Source organism: Saccopteryx bilineata, chromosome 7, assembly GCF_036850765.1.
Source record: "Saccopteryx bilineata isolate mSacBil1 chromosome 7, mSacBil1_pri_phased_curated, whole genome shotgun sequence".
NCBI lineage: Eukaryota > Metazoa > Chordata > Mammalia > Chiroptera > Emballonuridae > Saccopteryx > Saccopteryx bilineata.
The window spans coordinates 13,519,348-13,542,800 of NC_089496.1; the positions used below are offsets into that span (position 1 = coordinate 13,519,348).

The 23,453-nt window shown below is 38.2% G+C and overlaps 1 protein-coding gene across 4 annotated transcripts in view; it reads right to left on the bottom strand.

The window, feature by feature from the left end:
- Positions 1-23,453, bottom strand: part of CCDC146 (coiled-coil domain containing 146) — a 198,095-nt gene that overhangs the window by 163,903 nt on the left and 10,739 nt on the right. Inside the window, exon 1 of one of the 4 annotated variants that reach the window (XM_066238450.1) lies at positions 19,191-19,261. The exons of the other annotated variants lie outside the window; for them this stretch is intronic. The gene's annotated coding sequence lies outside the window, so the exon portion shown is untranslated. Of the gene's footprint in view, positions 1-19,190; positions 19,262-23,453 lie in introns of those variants that run through there. 4 annotated transcript variants of the gene reach the window in all.

Here is a 23,453-nt window from a genome sequence, read left to right on the forward strand (position 1 = left end):
CTCACCAGCCTGAGCCCAAGGTCGCTGGCTTGAGTAATTGGTCACTCAGTGCTGTAGCCCCCCCTCACCCTGGTCAAGGCACATATGAGAAAGCAATCAACAAACAACTAAAGTGCAACGAAGAACTGGTGCTTCTCATCTCTCTCCCTTCCTGTATGTCTGTCCCTCTCTTGGTCTCTGTCACCGAAAACAAACAAACAACAAAACAGTGGCCTTAAATGACACACTAGATCAACTGGTTTTACTTGATATTTTCTGAACCTTTCACCCTAAAGCAGCAGAATATACATTCTTTTCAAGTGCTCATGGTACATCTCTAAGATAGACCACATGTTAGGGCACAAAACGAGTATCAATAAATTTAAGAAGATTGAAGTCATATCAAGCATCTTCTCTGATCACAATGGCATGAAACTAGAAATCAACTACAATAGAAAAACTGAAAAACATCCAAACACTTGGAGGCTAAATACCATGTTATTAAATAACCAATGGGTTAACAATGAGATTAAGGAAGAAATAAAAATTTTCTTGAAACAAATGAAAATGAACACACAACATCTCAAAAATTTATGGAACACAGCAAAAGCAGTCCTGAAAAGTAAGTTCAGAGCATTACAGGCATACTTTAAGAAGCAAGAAAAAGTTCAAATAAACTACTTAACCCTGCATCAAAAACGACTAGAAAAAGAACCACAAATAAATCCCAGAGGAAGTAGAAGCATGGAAATAATAAATATCAGAGCAGAAATAAATGACAAAAAGGCTTAAAAAACTTTACAAAAAATCAATGAAACCAAGAGCTGTTTTTTTGAAAAGGTAAACAAGATTGATGAACTTTTAACCAGACTCATCAAGGAAAAAAGAGAGAGGACTCAAATAAATAAAATTAGAAATGAAAATGGAAAAGTAATAACTGACATCGCAGAAGTACAAAGGATTATAAGAAAATACTGTGAAAATCTATATGCCAAAAAATTGGATAACCTAGGTGAAATGGATAAATTCCTAGTAACATGTAATCTTCCAAAACTCAATCTGGAAGTATCAGAAAACCTGAACAGACCAATTACAACAAATGAAATTGAAATAGTTATCAAAAAACTACCAACAAATAGAAGTCCTAGACTGGATGGCTTCACAGGCGAAGTTTACCAAACATTCAAAGAAGAACAAACACATATCCTTCTCAAGTTATTTCAAAAAACTCAAGAAAAGGGAGAACTTCCAAGCTCTTTTTATGAAGCAAGCATGATCCTCATTCTAAAACCTAGTAAAGACACTCTAAAAACAAAACAAAACAAAAAAACTATAGGGCAATATCCCTGATGAACATAGATGCTAAAATTCTTAACAAATTATTAGCAAACAGGATCCAGCAATACATGAAAAAATCATACCTCGAGGGGAGAAAAAGATGGCAGCAGAGTAGGTGGATGCACAGACGCCCAGCTCTCACCACCAAACTGGAATACAAATCAATTTAGGAAAAATCAGCATGGAAAACCAACTCTGAACTGCAAGAACGGCTCTCAAAAACCAAGGAGCAAAGAGGAAATCACAGAAATCCTGGTAGGGAGCCCCTGAACCTCCTCTGCTTGCTGGAACAGAGGGGTGGGGTGGGGCTGAGAGCCCAGAGAGGATCTCGGAGGGAGGGGAGCAGAAACTACTGCTCACAGCCACTTGCCTGGCGACCAGGGAGCGAGGTGCGTTGAAAGGACCAGCTTATCTCCCAGGTGGAGAGGACAGGGAGAGGGACAGACTGTGAGGGGATAAGGAATGCAGGAGAGGAGCTAAAAGGGCTGACTCATCGTGCTGGAGGCAGCCATAGCTGGGGGAGGGACTGAACCTTTCACAAAACAGAGCTGAAGTGCTTCCGGATCAGAGACCTCCGGACATCTCTCCAGCTCCAATCAGCGCAACAAGACACAGTTGAAAACAAGAAGTGGGGAGGAGGGGCAGTAACTCAGGTCTCCATGGAGATCTGAGCTACACCTCCACCTACTGAAGCTGAAAAAACACCCTGCCCCCCAGAGAGTCTAGCTGGCTAAAGAGGCCTTCAGAGTCTCAGGTTACACCCACCGCATTCCTGGATACAGTTTCAAGGAAGCCCCCTGCTGAGATCAGTAAACAAGACTATCACCTGTTAAGAAAACAAACAAATCAAGACTTCAAAGCTGCCCAAATCCGAAAGTGGATTACAGATAACAGCTGATACCAACCCAAGAAGACCTAGAAATAACACAACTGAAAACTGGAGGCAGACAACACCAAGCCTAGACTCAACCAACTCTACAAATAAAACAAAAAAAAGAGGATGAGAAGACAAAGGAGTGCAATCCAAATGAAACCACAAGAGACACTTTCGAGAGATGAACTGAGTGATATGGAAATAATCAAACTTCCAGATGCGGAGTTCAAAATAATGATTGTAAGGATGCTTAGGGATCTTAGAACAACAATGGAGGGGCAGTTTGAAAACCTAAATAAAGAAATAGCAAGTATAAAAAAGAATCAGATGGAGACGACAAATACAATATCAGAAATAAAGACCACAATGGAAGGAATTAAAAACAGGATAGATAGAGCAGAGGATCGAATCAGCGAGTTAGAGGACAACTGGAATGAAGGAATGAAAGCAGAGAAGAAAAGAGAAAAAAGACTCAAAAAGTCAGAGGAAACTCTTAGAGAGCTCTGTGACAACATGAAGAGAAATAACATCCGCATCATAGGGGTTCCTGAAGAAGAAGAAAAAGAACAAGGGATAGAGACTTTGTTCAATTATATAATAGCTGAAAACTTCCCTAAATTAATGCAAGAGAAACTCTCACAAATCCAAGAAGCACAGAGGACTCCATTAAAGAGAAACCCAAAGAAACCTACACCAAGACACATCATAATTAAAATACCAAAGCTAAGTGATAAAGAGAAAATATTAAAAGCTGCAAGAGAAAAAAAAGTTATCACCTACAAAGGAGCCCCCATAAGGATGACATCCGACTTCTCAACAGAAACACTTGAGGCCAGAAGGGAATGGCAAGAAATATTCAAAGTAATGCAGAACAAGAACCTACAACCAAGACTACTTTATCCAGCAAGGCTATCGTTTAAAATCGAAGGAGAAATAAAAAGCATCCCAGACAAAAAACAACTCAAGGAATTCATTACAACCAAACCAATGCTGCAGGAAATATTAAGGGGCCTGGTGTAAACAGATCAAAGTGGGAAAAGAATACAGAAAAAAAAAAAAAAAAGGAATACACCTTTAAAGAAGAAAATGGCAATAAACAACTACATATCAATAATAACCTTAAATGTAAATGGATTAAATGATCCAATCAAAAGACATAGGGTAGCTGCGTGGATAAGAAAACAGGACCCATATATATGTTGTCTACAAGAGACACACCTTCGAACAAAAGACACACATAGATTGAAGGTAAAAGGATAGAAAAAAAAGTTTCATGCAAACGGAAATGAAAAAAAAGCTGGGGTAGCAATACTTATATCAGACAAATTGGACTTTAAAACAAAGGATATAGTAAGAGATAAAGAAGGCCACTACATAATGATAAAGGGAGTAATCCAACAGGAAGATATAACTATTATAAATATCTATGCACCTAATATAGGAGCACCTAAATATATAAAGCAGACTTTGATGGATTTAAAGGGCAAGATCAACAGCAATACTATAATAGTAGGGGATTTCAATACCCCACTAACATCATTAGATAGATCCTCAAGAAAGAAAATTAACAAAGAAACAGCAGACTTATTGGAAACACTAGATCAAATCGATTTAATAGATATCTTCAGAACCTTTCACCCTAAAGCAGCAGAATATGCATTCTTTTCAAGTGCTCATGGTACATTCTCTAGGATAGACCACATGTTAGGGCACAAAAGTGCTCTCAACAAATTTAAGAAGACTGAAATCGTATCAAGCACTTTCTCCGATCACAATGGCATGAAACTAGAAATGAATCACAACAGAAAAGCTCAAAAATTCTCAAACACATGGAAACTACATAGCAGGTTGTTAAATAATGAATGGATTCAGAATGAGATCAAAGAAGAAATAAAAAAATTCCTAGAAACGAATGACAATGAGCATACAACAACTCAAAATTTATGGGACACAGCAAAAGCAGTGCTGAGAGGGAAGTTCATAGCACTACAGGCACACTTTCAGAAGCTAGAAAAAGCTCAAATAAACAACTTAACCCTGCATCTAAAAGAATTAGAAAAAGAACAGCAAGTAAAGTCCAAATGTAGTAGAAGGAAGGAAATAATAAAGATCAGAGCTGAAATAAATGACATAGAGGTTAAAGAAACAATACAGAAGATCAATGAAACTAGGAGCTGGTTCTTTGAAAAGGTAAACAAGATTGATGAACCTTTAACTAGACTCACCAAGAAAAAGAGAGAGAGGACTCAAATAAATAAAATTAGAAATGAGAGAGGAGAAATAATAACTGACATAACAGAAATACAAAATATTATAAGAAAATACTATGAAGAACTGTATGCCAAAAAACTAGATAACCTAGATGAAATGGACAAATTCCTTGAAACATACAGTCTTCCAAAAATCAATCTGGAAGAATCAGAAAACCTAAGCAGACCGATTACAACAAAGGAGATCGAAACAGTTATCAAAAAACTCCCAACAAAGAAAAGTCCAGGGCCCGATGGCTTCACAACAGAATTCTACCAAAAATATTCAAAGAAGAACTAACTCCTATCCTTCTCAAACTATTTCAAAAAATTCAAGAGGAAGGAAGATTTCCAAGCTCCTTTTATGAGGCGAGCATAATTCTATTCCAAAACCAGGTAAAGACAACACAAAGAAAGAAAATTATAGGCCAATATCTCTGATGAATATAGATGCTAAAATCTTCAACAAAATATTAGCAAACCGGATCCAACAATATATGGAAAAAATCATACACCATGATCAAGTGGGATTTATTCTGGGGAGGCAAGGCTGGTACAATATTTGTAAATCAATCAATGTGATTCATCACATAAACAAAAAGAAGGAGAAAAACAATATGATAATTTCAATAGATGCAGAAAAAGCATTTGATAAAATCCAGCACCCATTCTTGATCAAAACTCTCAGCAAAGTGGGAATACAGGGAACATACCTCAACATGATAAAAGCCATCTATGAGAAACCCACAGCCAACATCATACTGAATGGGCAAAAATTAAAAGCAATCCCTTTAAGATCAGGAACAAGGCAGGGGTGCCCCCTTTCACCACTCTTACTTAACATGGTCCTGGAAGTCCTAGCCACAGCTATCAGACAAGAATAAGAAATAAAAGGAATTCAAGTGGGAAAAGAAAAAGTAAAACTATCATTATTTGCAGATGATATGATATTGTATATAGAAAACCCTAAAGTCTCAGTCAAAAAGCTACTGGACCTGATAAATGAATTCAGCAAAGTGGCAGGATATAAAATCAATACTCAGAAATCAGAGGCATTTTTATACACCAACAATGAACAGTCAGAAAGAGAAATTAAGGAAACAATCCCCTTCACAATTACAACCAAAAAAATAAAGTACCTAAGAATAAACTTAACCAAGGAGATTAAAGACGTGTACTCGGAAAATTACAGAGCATTGATAAAAGAAATCAAGGAAGATACAAACAAGTGGAAGCATATACCGTGCTCATGGTTGGGAAGAATAAACATCATTAAAATGTCTATATTACCCAAAGCAATCTATAAATTCAATGCAATACCAATTAAAATACCAATGACATACTTCAAAGATATAGAACACATATTCCAAAAATTTATATGGAACCAAAAGAGAACACGAATAGCCTCAGAAATCTTAAAAAAGAAGAATAAAGTGGGAGGTACCACACTTCCTGATATCAAGTTATACTACAAGGCCATTGTACTCAAAACAGCCTGGTACTGGCATAAGAACAGGCATATAGATCAATGGAACAGAACAGAGAACCCAGAAATAAACCCACAGTTCTATGGACAGCTGATATTTGACAAAGGAGGCAAGGAAATACAATGGAGTAAAGACAGCCTCTTTAACAAATGGTGTTGGGAAAATTGGACAGCTACCTGCAAAAAAATGAAACTAGATCACCAGCTTACACCACTCACAAAAATAAACTCAAAATGGATAAAAGACTTAAATGTAGGCCGTGAAACCATAAGCATCTTAGAAGAAAACATAGGCAGTAAGCTATCCGACATCTCTCAGAGCAATATATTTGATGATTTATCTCCACGGGGAAGTGAAATAAAAGACAGGATAAACAAATGGGACTATATCAAACTAAAAAGCTTTTGCACAGCTAAAGACAACAAGAACAGAATAAAAAGACAAACTACACAATGGGAGAACATATTTGACAATACGTCTGATAAGGGGTTAATAACCAAAATTTATAAAGAACTTGTAAATCTCAACACCAGGAAGACAAACAATCCAATCCAAAAATGGGCAAAAGAGATGAATAGACACTTCTCCAAAGAAGACCTACAGGCCAACAGGCATATGAAAAAATGCTCAACAGCACTAATTAGAGAAATGCAAATTAAAACCACAATGAGATATCACCTCACACCAGTCAGAATGGCGCTCATCAACAAAACAACACAGAATAAGTGCTGGCGAGGATGTGGAGAAAAGGGAACCCTCCTGCACTGCTGGTGGGAATGCAGACTGGTGCTGCCACTGTGGAAAACAGTATGGAGATTCCTCAAAAAACTGAAAATCGAACTGCCTTTGCACCCCCATGTTTGTGGCAGCATTGTTCACAATAGCGAAGATCTGGAAACAACCCAAGTGTCCGTCAGAGGACAAGTGGATTAAAAAGCTTTGGTACATATATACTATGGAGTACTACTCAGCCATAAGAAATGATGACATCGGAGCATTTACAATAACATGGATGGACCTTGATAACATTATACGGAGTGAAATAAGTAAATCAGAAAAAAAACTAAGAACTACATGAATCCATACATAGAAGGGACATAAAAATGAGACTCAGAGACATGAACAAGAATGTGATGGCAACAGGGGTAAGGGTTGGGGGGAAGGGGGATGGGGTGAAGAAGGATAGAGGGGTTGGGGGAGGGGAGGGCCACAAAGAAAACCAGATAGAAGGTGACAGAAGACAATTTAACTTTGGGGAGGGGTATACAGCACAATCAAATGTCAAAATAATCTAGAGATGTTTTATCTCAACGTATGTACCCTGATTTATTGTCACTACATTAAATTTAATAAATAAATTTTAAAAAAATCATACCTCATGATCAAGTGGGATTTATTTTGGGGAGGCAAGGTTTGTACAATATTTGCAAATCAATAAATGTGACTCATCACATAAACAAAAGGAAGGATAAATATCACATGATTATATCAACAGATGCAGAAAAAGCATTTTATATAATTCAGCACCCATTTATGATCAAAACTCTGAGCAAATTGGGAGTACAGAGAACACACTTTAACATAATAGAGGCCGTCTATTACAAACCCACAGTCAACATCATACTCAATGGGCAAAAATTAAAAGCAATCCCCTTAAAATCAAGAACAAGCCAGAATGCCCCCTTTTACCACTCTTATTAACATAGTTCTGGAAGTTGTAGCCACAGCAATCAGACAAGAAGAAGAAATAAAAGACATCCAAATTGGAAAAGAAGAAGTAAAACTATCATTATTTGCTGATGACATGATACTGTGCTGTACTTGTTCTTGCATCATTTTTGCATTTTTTACTAACTTTTTTGTGTGCTATCATGGAACCAAAGAAAGTAAGTGTAAAGAACAGTGGTGAGCCCTGGCTGGTTGGTTCAGTGGTAGAGCGTCAGCCTGGCATGCAGGAGTCCCGGGTTTGATTCCCGGCCAGGGCACACAGGAGAAGCGCCCATCTGCTTCTTCACCCCTCCCACTCTCCTTCCTCTCTGTCTCTCTCTTCCCCTCCCACAGCCAAGGCTCCATTGGAGCAAAGTAGGCCAGGGTGCTGAGGATGGCTCCATGGCCTCTGCCTCAGGCACTAGAATGGCTCTGGTTTCAACAGAGCGATGCCCCAGATGGGCAGAGTATCGCCCCCTAGTGGGCCTGCCGGGTGGATCCTGGTCAGGCGCATGCAGGAGTCTGTCTGAAGTTTATTTAAAAAAAAAAGAGGCAGCAGAAGGGATGTTTAAGGCAAGTCATGGATGGTTTGAAAATTTCAAGAAGAGATCTGGCATCCACTTGGTGGTGAGGCATGGTGAAGCTGCAAGTGCTGACGTTAAGGCAGCTGAGGAGTACATTGCACATTTTGCTGTGCTTATCTCAAAGGAAGGCTACATCCCCCAACAAGTGTTCAACTGTGATGAAACAAGATTGTTTTTGGAAAAAAATGCCCCAGAGGACTTTCATCACTGCAGAGGAGAAGAAGCTGCCAGGCTATAAACCCATGAAGGACCATCTGACCCTTGCATTATGTGCAAATGCTAGCGGTGACTGTAAAGTAAAGCCACTGCTAGTGTATCATTCCAAAAGAGTCTTAAAGAAAAACTGCAACCTTATGACCCAGCAATCCCTTTACTGGGTATATACCCCCAAAACTCAGAAACATTGATACGTAAAGACACATGTAGCCCCATGTTCATTGCAGCATTGCTCACCGTGGCCAAGACATGGAAACAACCAAAAAGCCCTTCAATAGAAGACTGGATAAAGAAGATGTGGCACATATACACTATGGAATACTACTCAGCCATAAGAAATGATGACATCGGATCATTTACAACAAAATGGTGGGATCTTGATAATATTATATGGAGTGAAATAAGTAAATCAGAAAAAACCACATGACTCCATATATTGGTGGGACATAAAAACGAGACTAAGAGACATGGACAAGAGTGTGGTGGTTGGGGGGGGGAGGGGGGACAGAAGGAGGGAAAGGAGAAGGGGAAGGGGAGAGGCACAAAGAAAACTAGATAGAGGGTGACGGAGGACAATCTGACTTTGGGTTATGGGTATGCAACATAATTGAATGACAAGATAACCTGGACATGTTTTCTTTGAATATATGTACCCTGATTTATTGATGTAACCCCAATAACATTAATAAAAATTTATTTTAAAAAAAAGAAAAGAAAAACTGCAGGGTATTTGGAGCACCAATGCTAGGGCATGGGTTACGCGGCAGTTTTTTATTGAATGTGTAAATCTCGTCTTTGGTCCTGCAGTGAAGAAATATCTTCAAGAAAATAAACTCCCTATGAAAGCATTACTAGTCCATGAAAATGCTCCAGCCTATCTACCTGGTCTTGAATTAAGATGACATTCTTGATGAGTTCAAATTCGTGAAAGTCCTCTACCTTCCACCCAACACGACTTCAATCTTGCAATCTATAGATCAGCAGGTCATTTCCAACTTTAAAAAGCTTTACACAAAGCACTTGTTCCGCCGCTGCTTTGAGGCAACTGAGAATACAATATTTATTTATTTATTTATTTATTTATTTATTTTACAGAGACAGAGAGAGTCAGAGAGAGGGATAGATAGGGACAGACAGACAGGAACGCAAAGAGATGAGAAGCATCAATCATCAGTTTTTTGCTGTGACACCTTAGTTGTTCATTGATTGCTTTCTCATATGTGCCTTGACCGTGGGCCTTCAGCAGACTGAGTAACTCCTTAATTGAGCCAGCGACTTTGGGTCCAAGCTGGTGAGCTTTGCTCAAACCAGTTGAGCCCGCGCTCAAGCTGGTGACCTCAGGGTCCCTTGGCATCCCAGTCTGACACTCTATTCACTGTGCCACTGCCTCGTCAGGCTGAGAATACAATTCTAACCCTTTGAGAGTTTTAGAAAGATCTCTACAACATCGTGATATGTTTACACATTATTGACTTGGCATAGCGTGATATGTTTACGCATTATGGCCTTATGTTGTTGCTGACAGGGACTTTGAAGGATTCGAACCAGAGACTGAGACTGAGGTAGAAGTGTTGGACGAGATTGTGTCCCTCGGAAAGTCAACGGGTCTGGAGGTAGATGAGGGTGACGTAACATTTTAAAAGGCAGGCAAAAGCAAACCTCTTTGTATAGATTTTTATTCAAAAGTCCTGCAAGTGAAAGTGCCAGAAGTGCAGCCAAAAAGGCAAAAACAGGTGATGATTAAATAAAAAATATGTAATGTTAAGCTTAGGTTAAATTTACAGTTAAGAAAGTGCATTTTTTTACAATTAAGTTTTTGTGGTTTTATTTTAAATAAATAAAGTGTAGTTCTAGTTTTGTTTAAAGTAAAGAAAATGCAGTTTTAGTTTACATTTAGTGTTAAGAAAATGCAGTTTTAGTTTACATGTCTACAGTGCCTGCATCCCTTCCTCCTCCCTCCTCCTCTGCCATTCACCTTCGTTAGCCACACTTATCTGTCTCCAAGGTAAGAATACAGTACTAAATAACACTTTTTTCTTTTATTTCATATATTTTGTTATGCATTGGTAAAGTATACATGTGTGTTTCTTAATTATAAAACATGTCTTTTTTCATAATTTAGGATAGTTTGGGGATGTTTCACAGGGCTGGAACGGATTAAATCTATTTCAGTTATTTTAAATGGGAGAAATTTGTTTGATATACGAGTTGACTTAGGAGCTTGGTTATAGAACGAATTAAACTCGTATCTCAAGGTACCACTGTAAATTCAAAATGGACTTAAATGTAAGTCGTGAAACCATAAACATCTTGGGAGAAAACATAGGCAGTAAACTCTCTGATATCTCTCGTAGCAATATTTTTGCTGATTTATCTCCACCAGCAAGTGAAATAAAGAACAAGATAAACAAATGAAACTATGTCAAACTAAAAAGCTTTTGCACAGCAAAAGAAACCATGAACAAAATAAAAAGAAAATCCACACAATGGGAGAACATATTAGCCAATAAATTTGATAAGGATTTAATAAGCAAAATTTATAAACAGCTTGTAAAACTCAACACCAGGAAGGTAAACAATCCAATTAAAAAACAGGCAAAAGAACTGAATAGACACTTCTCCAAAAAGGACATACAGATGGCCAGTAGGCATATGAAAAAATATTCAACAACACTAATCATCAGAGAAATGCAAATTAAAACCACAATGAGATATTACCTCACACCTGTCAGAATGGCACTCATTAACAAAACAACACACAGTAGGTGCTGGTGAGGGTGTGCAGAAAAGGGAACCCTCCTGCACTGCTGGTGGGAATGCAGACTTGTGAAGCCACTGTGGAAAACAGTGTGGAGTTTTCTCAAAAAATTAAAAATGGAATTGCCTTTTGACCCAGCTATCCCACTTTTAGGGATATATTCAAGAATATCAAATCACTGATTCAAAAGAATATATACCCACTCCTAGGTTTATTGCAGCATTGTTTACAATAGCGAAGATCTGGAAACAGCCCAAGTGTCCATCAGTGGAGAAGTGGGTTAAAAAGCAATGGTACATATACACAACGGAATACTATGCAGCTGTGAAAAAGAAGGAAATCTTACCTTTTGCGATGGCAAGGATGGACCTGGAGAATATTATGCTAAGTGAAATAACCCAGGCAGAGAAAGACAAATGTCATATGATCTCACTTATATGCAGAATCTAATGAACAAAGTGAACTGAGGAACAGAATATAGGCAGAGGCAGGGTCACAGGGAGCAGAGGGACAGCTGTCAAAGAAAAGGGGGGTGAGGGGATGGGATCAGAAAAGGTGAAGGGATTAGTGAAATTATATATACATAACACATAGATACAGATAACAGGACAACAAATCCCAGAGGGAAGTGGGAAGGGAGCTAGGGGAAGGGGAGCAAAGGAGGTGTAATGAGGGACATGGGGGTGGAGGGTGAGGGTGTTATACTGAGTAGGACACTTGATTCCATGTTAACACAAAAAATATAATTAATAAAAATTTTAAAAATGAAATATATAAAATATAAACAAAAGCTGAAGAATAGTATAAAGAATACTCAAGCTTCAACAAATATCAATTCATAAGCAATTAAACTTAAACCCTTCTACTTCTCCTCTCCACTCTTCTTATTATTTTGAAGCAAAATCTAGGTACACAGAACTAATAATACATGCTGACGCACTCCATAATAATAATATACAGAGACAGTTCTCATTCTACTTCATAACAGCATAGCATTCCTTTGCATGGATGCACCACAAATTATTCAAACAACCCCCAATTTATAAATGTATAAAATGTTTCCAATTTTCTGCTATTACAGTTTTGCAAAGTATAGTACCTCTATTTATTTAAAAACATTTTTAAAAGGTTCTTGGAATCTTTATAATCAAGATGGCATTAACTTTGAAAACTTAACTTTAGTCAACTTTTCCAAAGCACTGCACATTTAAATATGATACATCTTACCTAGGTAAGAAAAGACAGATGTTATGTTGAATTTGTACAAATTCTCATTATGCTGAAGTTTTTATTTTCTATTATCTTGCAAGCATTCTAAATATTTTAAACAGGTAAACTTATTTTACATAGGGAAGAAACTAAATGACACTGTGACGGAGTTCTGATAGAACCCTTTAGAAAAGAAAGAAAGAGTGAATAGGAAAGTAAGAAACTATAATAGAGGCAAATATTTAAGTATCAAATGAATTAAAACCTGAAACAGTAGTTAATGTAATTAAATAGCAGGTTGGAAAGGGCTTAAATAGATACCAAAATTTAACAGATAAAACAAATAGTCAAGGTTTCTAATTAATATAGGGCTGCGAAGCCCACTGTATTAATATCACCATGCTGCAGGCAATATAATTGACAGCTATAAGTGAAAAAATGGAATAAAATATATTTTCAGTCTACTGTGATATAAACCAGAGAATATTTATAAAACATTTTAAATTTGTGATGTAGAAAGAACTTCATAGCTATTAAGTATTACTATAGTAATTCTAGAGATTATATCTCCATAATAAGTCAATTAAACAACTATTAATTGAATTTTATGAGGACAAAGAGTTTACAAGATGCAAGTATTTTACAATATAAAGAGAAAACAAGGTAGGGAAATGACTAGCTCTGCATCAGACAAAGTCATGTAAAATAAGCCTGAATAAAAAGCAATGTTCTCAGAAGGATAAACAAGGCTTAAAGGACATCTCATAACCTGGAATTTAGGTTTTAATCTGTAGGTATTGCAAGAAATTATATATATATATATATATATAATATATATATATATATTATATATATATATGGTGGAGAGGAGTTATCTGAGTTTGAAAGATGTTGGTGACAGTGAGAAGAATGGTTTGGAAGGGACACGCATTTGGAGGCAAAGAGACAATTTAGGGGCATGCGCCAGCCTCTGTGCTGTGGGAAGATAGATTTCAGTGATGAGCAAAACCAGACAAGGTCCCTGGCCTCAAGGGGGCTCACAAACTGGTGGACCAGGCAGAAATTAATCAAACAATTGCAAAGACATGTCTAAATGTACATGTAACTGAAACGGGTGCTATAAAAGCCTGGACTACAGGAGGAGGGTTACAGTGTATCGCACACTTCCGGTGGGCACCAACCGCAAAGCAAGCTCTGCAGTGAAGCAGTCCTGACTGGAAGGTTAGACAGTGAGAGCCCAGCCCAGGCAGTGCTTGCTGTGTGGCAGGAGGCCAAAGAAGAGAGGACATGGTTTCATGAAGCTTTCTAAAAGGAGCAGGACATGTACTGAGCTGTGACACAGAAAAGCGAAAGACGGGTAAAGGAGAAAGGAAGGTAAACAAAGTTAGTCCTGTTACAGAAGAACACTGAATTCCTTTATTATTCAAACTTCATCAAGTCAAAACAGGAAGCTTCACAAAGAAATACTAAGCAATGAACATGTATGGTTTGCCTTGGTTTGTAAAACACACTACTACTTCCTCTTCTCTAAATCTAAAGAGAAAATCATCATTTTGTTTTGATTTTGAACTCTTAAGGAAATTTTTCTTGACAGTTACAAGGAGCATGTGCAAAAACCAAGTATCTGTGCACCAGTGCATGGGGCAGGATACACAAATGATGTGGCCTTTTTAAGGTAAAATGGCAGTGATTGTCTCAAGAACAATGCAGCGTAGCAGGAATTGTCCAATATTACTCTCCTCTAATATTACTTGTCACTGAGCAAGCACAAGTTTTACTCATTTTAGAACAGCAGGGTATAATGTAGTCAAACATGACATTCCTCTCCTAGTTCCACACAGAACCTGAGCGTTCTTCTTCATAATTTAGCTCCTCTCACTGCCCTGGGCACATGATCATGCATTCTTTCCCCAGTACGCATCACTACAGGTTAGTTACATGATCGTTTCTATGGAACTTGGAACCAGGCCTCTTGGAGGGAGAAGTCTGAGACACCAATTTTTTGTTGTTGTTTTAGTTTCCTATATTTATTAAGAAAACACAGTATTAAGCCAAATTCGGAGGGACTCAAAACATGAAAGACAGGAACAAGGTCCGTTGTTTACACATCAAAGCTCTATTGTCTAGCTTGGCCAAGCGGTAGCAGCTCCGACAGAAATCTGAGGGAGAGCGCGCTGGCCCTTTGTTCTACCTAGTTTTTATAGTTTTGTAAGTGGGAAGTATAGAAGCAAAAATTGTAATTAAGAGCCCTTTACCACTATTGGTTATAGTCATATGTCCTTTACATGATAGGACCATGTTCAATTTTGCAAGCCATACATCATGTTGGAGAAAACAAAATTTACAAATCAACACAATGGTAGAAAGGTGTCTCTTTACATATTAAAAGGCCTTTCTGTATTTTCTAGTGTTCATCCGCCATCTCTCTGTCCAGAGCCAGACTCAGACGTATTAACCACATGCATTTACATAGGAGAGGTAGTTTCCGTGGGGACAAATGCCTGCAAATGGCGAACTGCTATAAGAAAAGGTTTATTTTGGTTTTTCTCTTCCTGCACCTGGCTAGCCATTCACCCCTTTCCCCACAGGTGTGGTGGAATGTCTGGGGATCCATGTTTTCCTCCCCTTGCATTTACAATACAATGCCAAGGGCCATCCTGGTTATGCCAATCACACAGTACAGAGACTATTCTCACAATTTCTCTGCACACCTTAACCCAAATTAATAAAATGTTCTCCAAGCCTCTTAAAATATTAATATTAATTCTGCAGCTTTTGGTACTTTACAACACCTGCGGGTGAAATGGCTCAGTGGCTCCTCAACAGATACGTCAAAACGAGATTACAAAATTGTGGTATATTTAAATTTGTGTGACAAATTCCACTCGACCATGTCACTGTGATTATATGTATATTCTCTTTTGGAAATATTAATAAAAATCTATAGAAGGCCTTTTCTGAAAGGCCTTTTCTTGTCCACAATATAAGAGGCTTCCAAGACTGGGCAGCCAATTCAACACGTAGCCTACAGTTACCTCAGATCCGCTTAATCCAAAAACAACAAAATCATCATCAGATATTACCATTTTGGTAAGCCTAATGCACAGATACAACTGTTGCACTTACTCTTGTATGGATCTTTTATTCTATGTCCTATTATGTAATACCTCGTATTACTCTATAAAGACAAGATTAGACTTGAAGCATTTTTTTAAAGATGTAGATTCAGATTTCAAGGTCATATTTTAAAAAGAGGGGGTAGAAACTTCTGGTCAAGATGACAGAGTAGGTAAATGCAGTGCTCACCTCCTCCTATGACCACATCAACATTACAACTAAATTATAGAACAACCATCCCAAAGAACCACCTAAAAACTAGCTGAACAAAACTCCTATAACTAAGGATATAAAACCATGTTGAGACTGGTAGGAGGGGTGGAGACATGAAAGGGGATGGCCCCACACCCACGTGCAGTGGATAAGAGTAGGGAGGGATTGGAATACTACTTGGCTATAAAAGGAAGGAAATCTTACTCTTTGTGATAGCATGGATGGACCTGGAAATTATTATGCTAAGTGAAAATAGCCAGTCAGAGAAAGGTAAGTACCATATGATTTCACTCATATGTGGAATTTAATGAACAAAATGAACTAACAAACAAAATTGAAACAGACTCATAGATAGAGAGCAGGTGGACAGCTGCTGGGGAAGGAAAGAGTGGGTGAGGGGAGTAGATGGATTGAGAAAAAAGAAAAGAAAATACTCATGGACAGGAACAACAGTGTAGTGATTTCTGGGGTGACAGAAAAGGTGGGGGGAGGTAGAAGAGGGGAGGGGGGTAAATGGTGATGGACAGAGACTTGACTTGGGGTGGTGAACAGAATACAGTGTATAGATGACGAGTTGTAGAATTCTGCACCTGAAACCTGTATAATTTTGTTAACCAGTGTCACCTTAATAAATTCAATAAAAAGAAAAAAAATTAATAGGGAGAGACAGCTCAACTATGGAATTTTCCCCAGAGAAGTGAAGGGTTTCAGCCCCACATGAAGCTCCCTAGCCTAGACCACCAGTACTAGGAAGAGGGTCCCCACTTCTGGCTGTGAAAATCAGCTGGGATTCTGTCTGGGTGAGAATGAAGGCTGCTGGATACCCAGGCATTCTCTTAAAGGGTCTACACACAGACTCATTCACTCATAAACACTCATACTGAGCTCCAGCAAAGGGGCAGCAGGGACATACGGGAAGGAGCTGAATTGCTGGGCTTCAAGGTAAGAGCTGGAAGGACTAAAATGACTGCAGTTTCCTTTGTTCTTTCATTAAACCTTCCTTCTACACACCCAGCAGGCACAGGTGGACATCCAGTCTGAGTCTCCATTAGCTAGGCTGACATGGTTTTTGCCCCATACTGATGATTCTCTGAGACCCTGCCCATCCTGAACCTCTTTCAGAGGTTAATACATATAAGTTGCCTGCCTTGGTCCACACCATGAACTTTCCTAAAGTCTCTCAAAGGTCCACCAAGCCCAAATAAGCAGTGGCTGGCCTCAGCATGCCCTGTACCTCTTGCTAAGCAGCCCAAGCCTGGCACTAGAGGCAGGCAGCCTCTATTGACTGCATAACCACTCCAAGATGCCTCCAAGCCCAATATAAGCAGCTACCAAATAAAGATCACTTTGTAGCTCTTACCAGGTGGCCCTGGTAAGAATGGCCAGTGGCTGATCTTAGCCTGCACTAGAGCCTAAGAAGCCCAAGAACCAACACCCAATGGACAGCTCTAACTACACTAGAGTACCAACCACTTAGGACCACAAATGACACACCCAAGTCAGCAGGCAGCGGAACCCAAATAAAGTGAATCTTGTTCCATGGGTTCAACCCACACACAACATCTTGTCCACTGTAGTCATGGACAGTCCTCACTGCCAATCAGCCTGAGGATTAATCCCACCTACTGCAATCAATAGGAGAGCACACACAACCCACATAAGGTACACTCCTGGAGCATCTGACTCAACAGGGATATTGTGCCACTGGACCCCCCAGGGCACTTACTACTACATAAGGCCACTCTTTGAAGACTAGGAGAAGTAGCAGACCTACCTAATCATAGAAACAAACACAAGGAGGCAGCCAAAATGAGAAAGCAAAAAATACATGCTCCAAATGAAAAAACAGGACAAAGCTCCAGAAAAAAAAAAAAAAAAACTAAACAAAATGGAGTCAAGCAATCTACTAGATGCAGAGTTCAAAACACTGGTTATAATGATGCTCAATGAACCTAGGGGAAGCATAAATGATATCAGTGAAAACTTCAACAAAGAGAAAACATAAAGGCTATAGAAGCCATAAAATAATACAGTCAGAAATGAAGAAAATGAATGCATTAGATGGAATCAATAGCAGATTAGATGAAGCAGAGGACAGAATTAGCAATTTGGTAGGCAAGGTAGCAGAAAACACTTAAGAACATCAAAAAAGAAAAAAGAATTCCAAGAAATGAGGATAGTTTAAGGGAACTCTGGGACAGCATCAAGTGAAACAATATATAGAAAGAGATGAGAGCAAGGAATTAAGAACTTATTTGAAGAAGTAAAAACCGAATACTTCTCTAACCTGGCAAAGTAAATAGTCATACAAGTCCAGGAAGCACAGAAGATAAACCCCAAAATGCCCACACCAAGACCCATCATAACTAAAATGCCAAAGGTTAAAGACAAAAATAATTTTATAAGCAGCAAAAAAAAAAGTTACCTAAAGGGGAGCTCCTATAAGACTGTCAGCTTATTTCTTAAGAGAAACTTTGCAGGTAAGACAGTATTAGCATTAAAAATTTAAAGTGATGAAAAGCAAGGACCTATAACCAAGACTATTCTACCCAGCAAAAGTATCATATAGAATTGAAGAGTAAAGAGCTTCCCAGACAAAAGAAAGCTAAAGGAGTCGGTTACCATCAAACCAGTATTACAAAAAATGTTAAGGGTCTTCTTTAAGAAGAGGAAAAAGATTAAAAATATGAATAAAAAAACGTCATAAAGAAAAAAAATTCTCAGTGACAAACGCAAACAAAAAGTAAAAGCACTGAATAAATCAGCCAACACTAAAGCTAGCACAAAGGTTAAGTAAAAGCAAAAGTAGAAATATCATGTGTAACTGTAACAGTAAATTAAGGAAACACACACACACACACAAAAGTAAAAAAGACAATGACAAAACAAACATGAGAGGTGAGTAAAAATGGTAGTGATTGTAGAATGTGTTCAAACTTAAGCAACCCTCAACCGACAATAGACTGCTATAAATATATCAATAGTTTGATATGTACGAAACACATGGTAACCACAAACCAATGATCTAGAAAAGGTATACAAAATTGAAGAGAAAGGAATCTAAACACACACTACAGAAAGTCATCAACATATAAGAGAACAAGAGAATAAAAAAAGAAAAACTACATGAACATTCAGAAAACAATAAATAAAATGGTAATAATTATATATATATAAATAGTTACTTTAAATGTAAATGGATTAAATATTCCAATCAAAAGATGAATGGATAAAGAGGTGGTACATATATGCAATGGAATATTACTCAACCATAAAAAGAATAAACTCCCGTCGTCCGGGAGCATGGAGGTTGCTGGCTTGAGTCCCCAATTAGGGCCCATACAGGAGCAGCTCCATGTTCCTGTGTCTCTTTCCCTGCCTCTCTCTCAAAAATAAACAAAATAAAACAAATTTAAAAATTAAAAAATAAAATAAAATAAAATAAAAATAAAGTCTTACCATTTGTGACGATATGAATGGACCTAAAGATATCAAGCTAAGCAAAGTAAGTTGGACAGAGAAAGACAAACACCATATGATTCCACATATATGTAGAATCTGAAAAACAAAATAAACCAACAAGCAAGACATAAACAAACTGACCGAACAAAATGATGGTTGTCAGTTGGGAGGGGGTTTGGGGGCCTAGGTGTAAAGGTGAGGGGATTAAGAAGTACAAATTAGCTGTTACAAAATAGTCACAGGGATGTAAAGTATAGATTAGAGCAGTGGTTCTCAAAGTGTGCGCCAGGGCGCACTGGTGCACCCTAGATTTCCAGGTGTGCCCTATGGTATTCCAGAAAAATATGTGCCTGTTGGGGACCAAAAAACCAACAGGGTTTTTAGAGTTTAGAGTTTTGGGAGACAGAGGTGTGGGAAATTGGCTGTAAACTGACAGTCTGCCCAAACCCCACCTCACTTGCCTGATTAGGTTGCAAAAGGCTGTTAAGCTGTGGTGCTGGGTTGTTTACAGTCACTATCCCCCATGTTCCCCAGAAAGACTGGAGGCAAGTTTCTTAACTATCCTTTGCTTGGTGTAAAGTTAAGATGATATGTATGGTGGGGGTTTTCTGAACTCAACACAAGAATAAAAAGAGAGGAATTCTTCAATGTATTGATGAGGAAATGAGAGTTTGCTTCTCAAACATATGCCCAAACATTGAAGAAATCTCTAGGACACATCAGGCTCATGTTTTTAATAAACACAAGAATGAAAAAACTTGACATATTTGTGCCGGGACCTGCAAAATTTACTAAATCTTACTAAGAATGTATCTATATACTATATAAAAAGATAACTTTTTTGTCATTTTTCTTATTTTTTAACCCTTTTTTTGAATTCTAAAACATGTAACTCAAAAAATGTAACATAAAAATGTTTTTTAATGTCAGAATAAATTTAATTTTGTTGTATTTATTTCATTTAATTACCATAAAAGCACGCTTGGACTCTATATTTTTTCTTTAATATTTGACTTAATTATTATAATATATTTCTCAGAAATTTGTATATAGTGTGCCTACAATTATTTGTAGGATTTTAAATGAGCCTCGACCTCAAAAAGTTTGAGAACCACTGGATTGGAGAATATAGCCAGTAATATGAAAATAACTATACATGGTATCAAGTGAATGCAAAACTTATAGGGGAATCACTTTATAAGTTACATAAATGTCTAACCACTGTGTTGTACACCTAAAACTAATATTAAATATCAACTGTAATTGAAAAATAAAAATTTTAAAAAGAGCGGGTAGAAAAGCTTTGTCATTCAAATATCCAAGAAATCAAACCACAACTTCCGTTTTTTAAAAAAAGTGAAAAAGAAAAACTCCCTCTCAAAAAAGAATCCAGCACAAAAAACCCCATTCTGACACAGAAAAAACCAAAACCAGTGCAGTAAGTAGCTGCAAGCAAAATTTACCCCATAATTGAAGTGTTAAAATAACAACGTGGATTGGACTACCTTTAATTAAAAAATACATACACATCAGTGGTGGCATTCAAATAATTTAACAACCAGTTCTCTGCCCTAATGACTGTTTTAAGTTTTAAAAAAATGATATAACAAAAGATAGTTTATTACTTCATGCATTTAATACATAAATAAGAACAATAAAAGAGGTACACAAACTAGATTGTTATAAGAGCTTTAAAATATCAATGAAAAATACTAAATAATACCTGACAAAAAGGAATAAAACTGTTATTTAGGATATTTCCATATTGTTTCTTGATTGGCATCCTCACTTGCAATTTTTTTCACCTATGGATGGAATGAACATTACTATGGGCACTTAGAACATGCTGTTGTGCAAATAACGTTAAAAAAGAGTAAGGAATGTAAATTTGTGATTCCCACATTGGGCAGTTGCCCAGGCACCCACCTGAGAGAGAACCCTGATTACAAGTGCCATTTTAATAACCAGTTTGCCAAACTCAACAACAATTAGGCATCGTTCTGCTGAACCAGTGCAAGCCGGCTGACTCCCACCTCTGCCTTTTCCTCTTTCCTCTATCTTAGTTAGAAACTGTGGATTGTTTCATGAAGTTCTATTCATGAAATATGGGCTATTACTGCTTTTGATCTGAAACAGCCCAGGTTTCTTCCTTCCTTTTTTCCCTCCCCCCCTCTTCCTCCACCTACTTCTCATATTATTTCATCTAAGATTGTGATTAGAAGTTTTAACTTAGTTCACTAGGATGATAGCGTGAAGTCAAGGAAATGACTATCACGAAGTTCTTCAATTTAGTCTTGAATTTCATTCCTCTCCTTTCTGGGTGACCTTAGGTAAGATATTCAACCTGCAAGTGGCTGTTTGCTTAAATGTAAAATGATTCAAAAGTTGTGAAGAGTAAATGAAACAGTGCATGTGAAGTCTCAGTCCAGCGCCCAGCACGTAGTCCTCAATAACTCTTAGCTCCCTCGCATCACTACCTGGTTCTCTTGCTTTCATGTGTAACATGACTTAAATTGTGTTGACAGGGAACAAGGAAATAGAGGTCAGCTTGGGAACTATAGGCTGGGAAAGGCGATCTGGATCCTTTTCAGCACACATTTGTCCCAGAGGACTCCTCAGGATTTTGTGTGAGTCCTGCTAAACCTAATCTTCAAATCCCACTGTGAGATGTTTAAATCTAAGATAAAAAAGACTGTCTAAGACATTGGGTATGAGAGAGGGCGGAGGAGAGGGAGGACGTGAGCAACACATTATTTTTAAAAGTCCTTAAAAGAATATGTGTCAAATCCAAGTATGGGCAGAGCCAGCTTCAGACAATTAAGTAAAACAGGCAAAATTCCCTCTCTCATGTCTAGAAATTTCATAGTCTTCTCTCCTTATTGCGTATTTCCTGTTCTCAGGCTTACCCTGGCCATAGGCAGATCTCCACATCAGTCTTTCCCCCCCTGGGCTGCTTCCCTTACTCAATTTATTTCCTTCCTCTAAAACAATGATTTTCAACCTTTTTCATCTCATGGTACACATAAACTAATTACTAAAATTCTGCAGCACACCAAAATATATATTTTTTGCCAATCTAACAAAAAATTAGGTATATTTTTGATTCATTCACACTGGACGGCTATTATTATGTTGGCTGTTGTTACTTTTTTATTTGACAAACTAAGGGAAAAGAGCCCAGTGCCCCTGAGTAAATAGCCAGGTATTTCATGTTTTAAAAATTCTTGCGGCACACCAGTGTGCCACGGCACACTAGTTGAAAATCGCTGCTCTAAAGGCAAAGGTTCTACTAAGCCAATCTTCCTATTTTGCATTGGAAGAGGAAATCAAAAATAAAAATAAACAAATTCTCTTTCTCTGAGCTGGGGAACAGGCAGAGTTGGCTAGAAAACGAGTTGGCATGGGCCCAGAGTTGGATTAAGGTCGGTTGAGGACCTGGGTGCAGAAGAAAATATTAAGCCCCTTACATTAGAAAAAAGTGTCAAGTTGGGATTTTGTGGGGCCCTTGAGAAGTCGGGGACAGGGTGCGCGCCTGGTGCGCCCGCCATTAAATCCGCCTCTGCATTGGCCCCTGTTCACATAGGACCAGGCTCAGATAATAAAACAGTGGAGCTGGGACATGCAAAGCATCAGAGGGATAATCTGCCTCAATTCCCAACTGGGCCTTGGGGAAGTGGCAAGGTTCTGGAGCCACCCTAAACCTTACCTTTTCACATGATGTAGTAGAAAGGAATATCTAAGCAGAAAGGGCCCAAGAGTTTTCACCATGGGGTGTGGGAGAGGTGTTGAGGCTGGTTGGGAGTACTACATCACAAGAACCCTTGATGTGATAAAAAGACACTGCTTCATAAAGTTTTGTAGATCACCGACATCTTCTGGGAATCAGAATTCTCAGAAGATGCCAGCATGGAGGCCCATGTCTGAGATCCAGGTAGATGTACTTCAGGAGAAGTCAGGATGATTAGATACCAATGACTGACCAGACAAGCATCCTGAAGCCATAATGCTACCTAATGATCCTGAAGTTGAGTCTCATGCCCATGAGAAGAGGAAAAGGGAGAAATCAATTAAGTCTTGTTATTCAAAAAGCAGCTTTATTATTATTATTTTTTAAATATTTTTCTGAAGCTGGAAACGGGGAGAGACAGTCAGACAGACTCCCGCATGTGCCCAACCGGATCCACCCGGCATGCCCACCAGGGGGCGACGCTCTGCCCACCAGGGGCCGATGCTCTGCCCCTCCGGGGCGTCGCTCTGTTG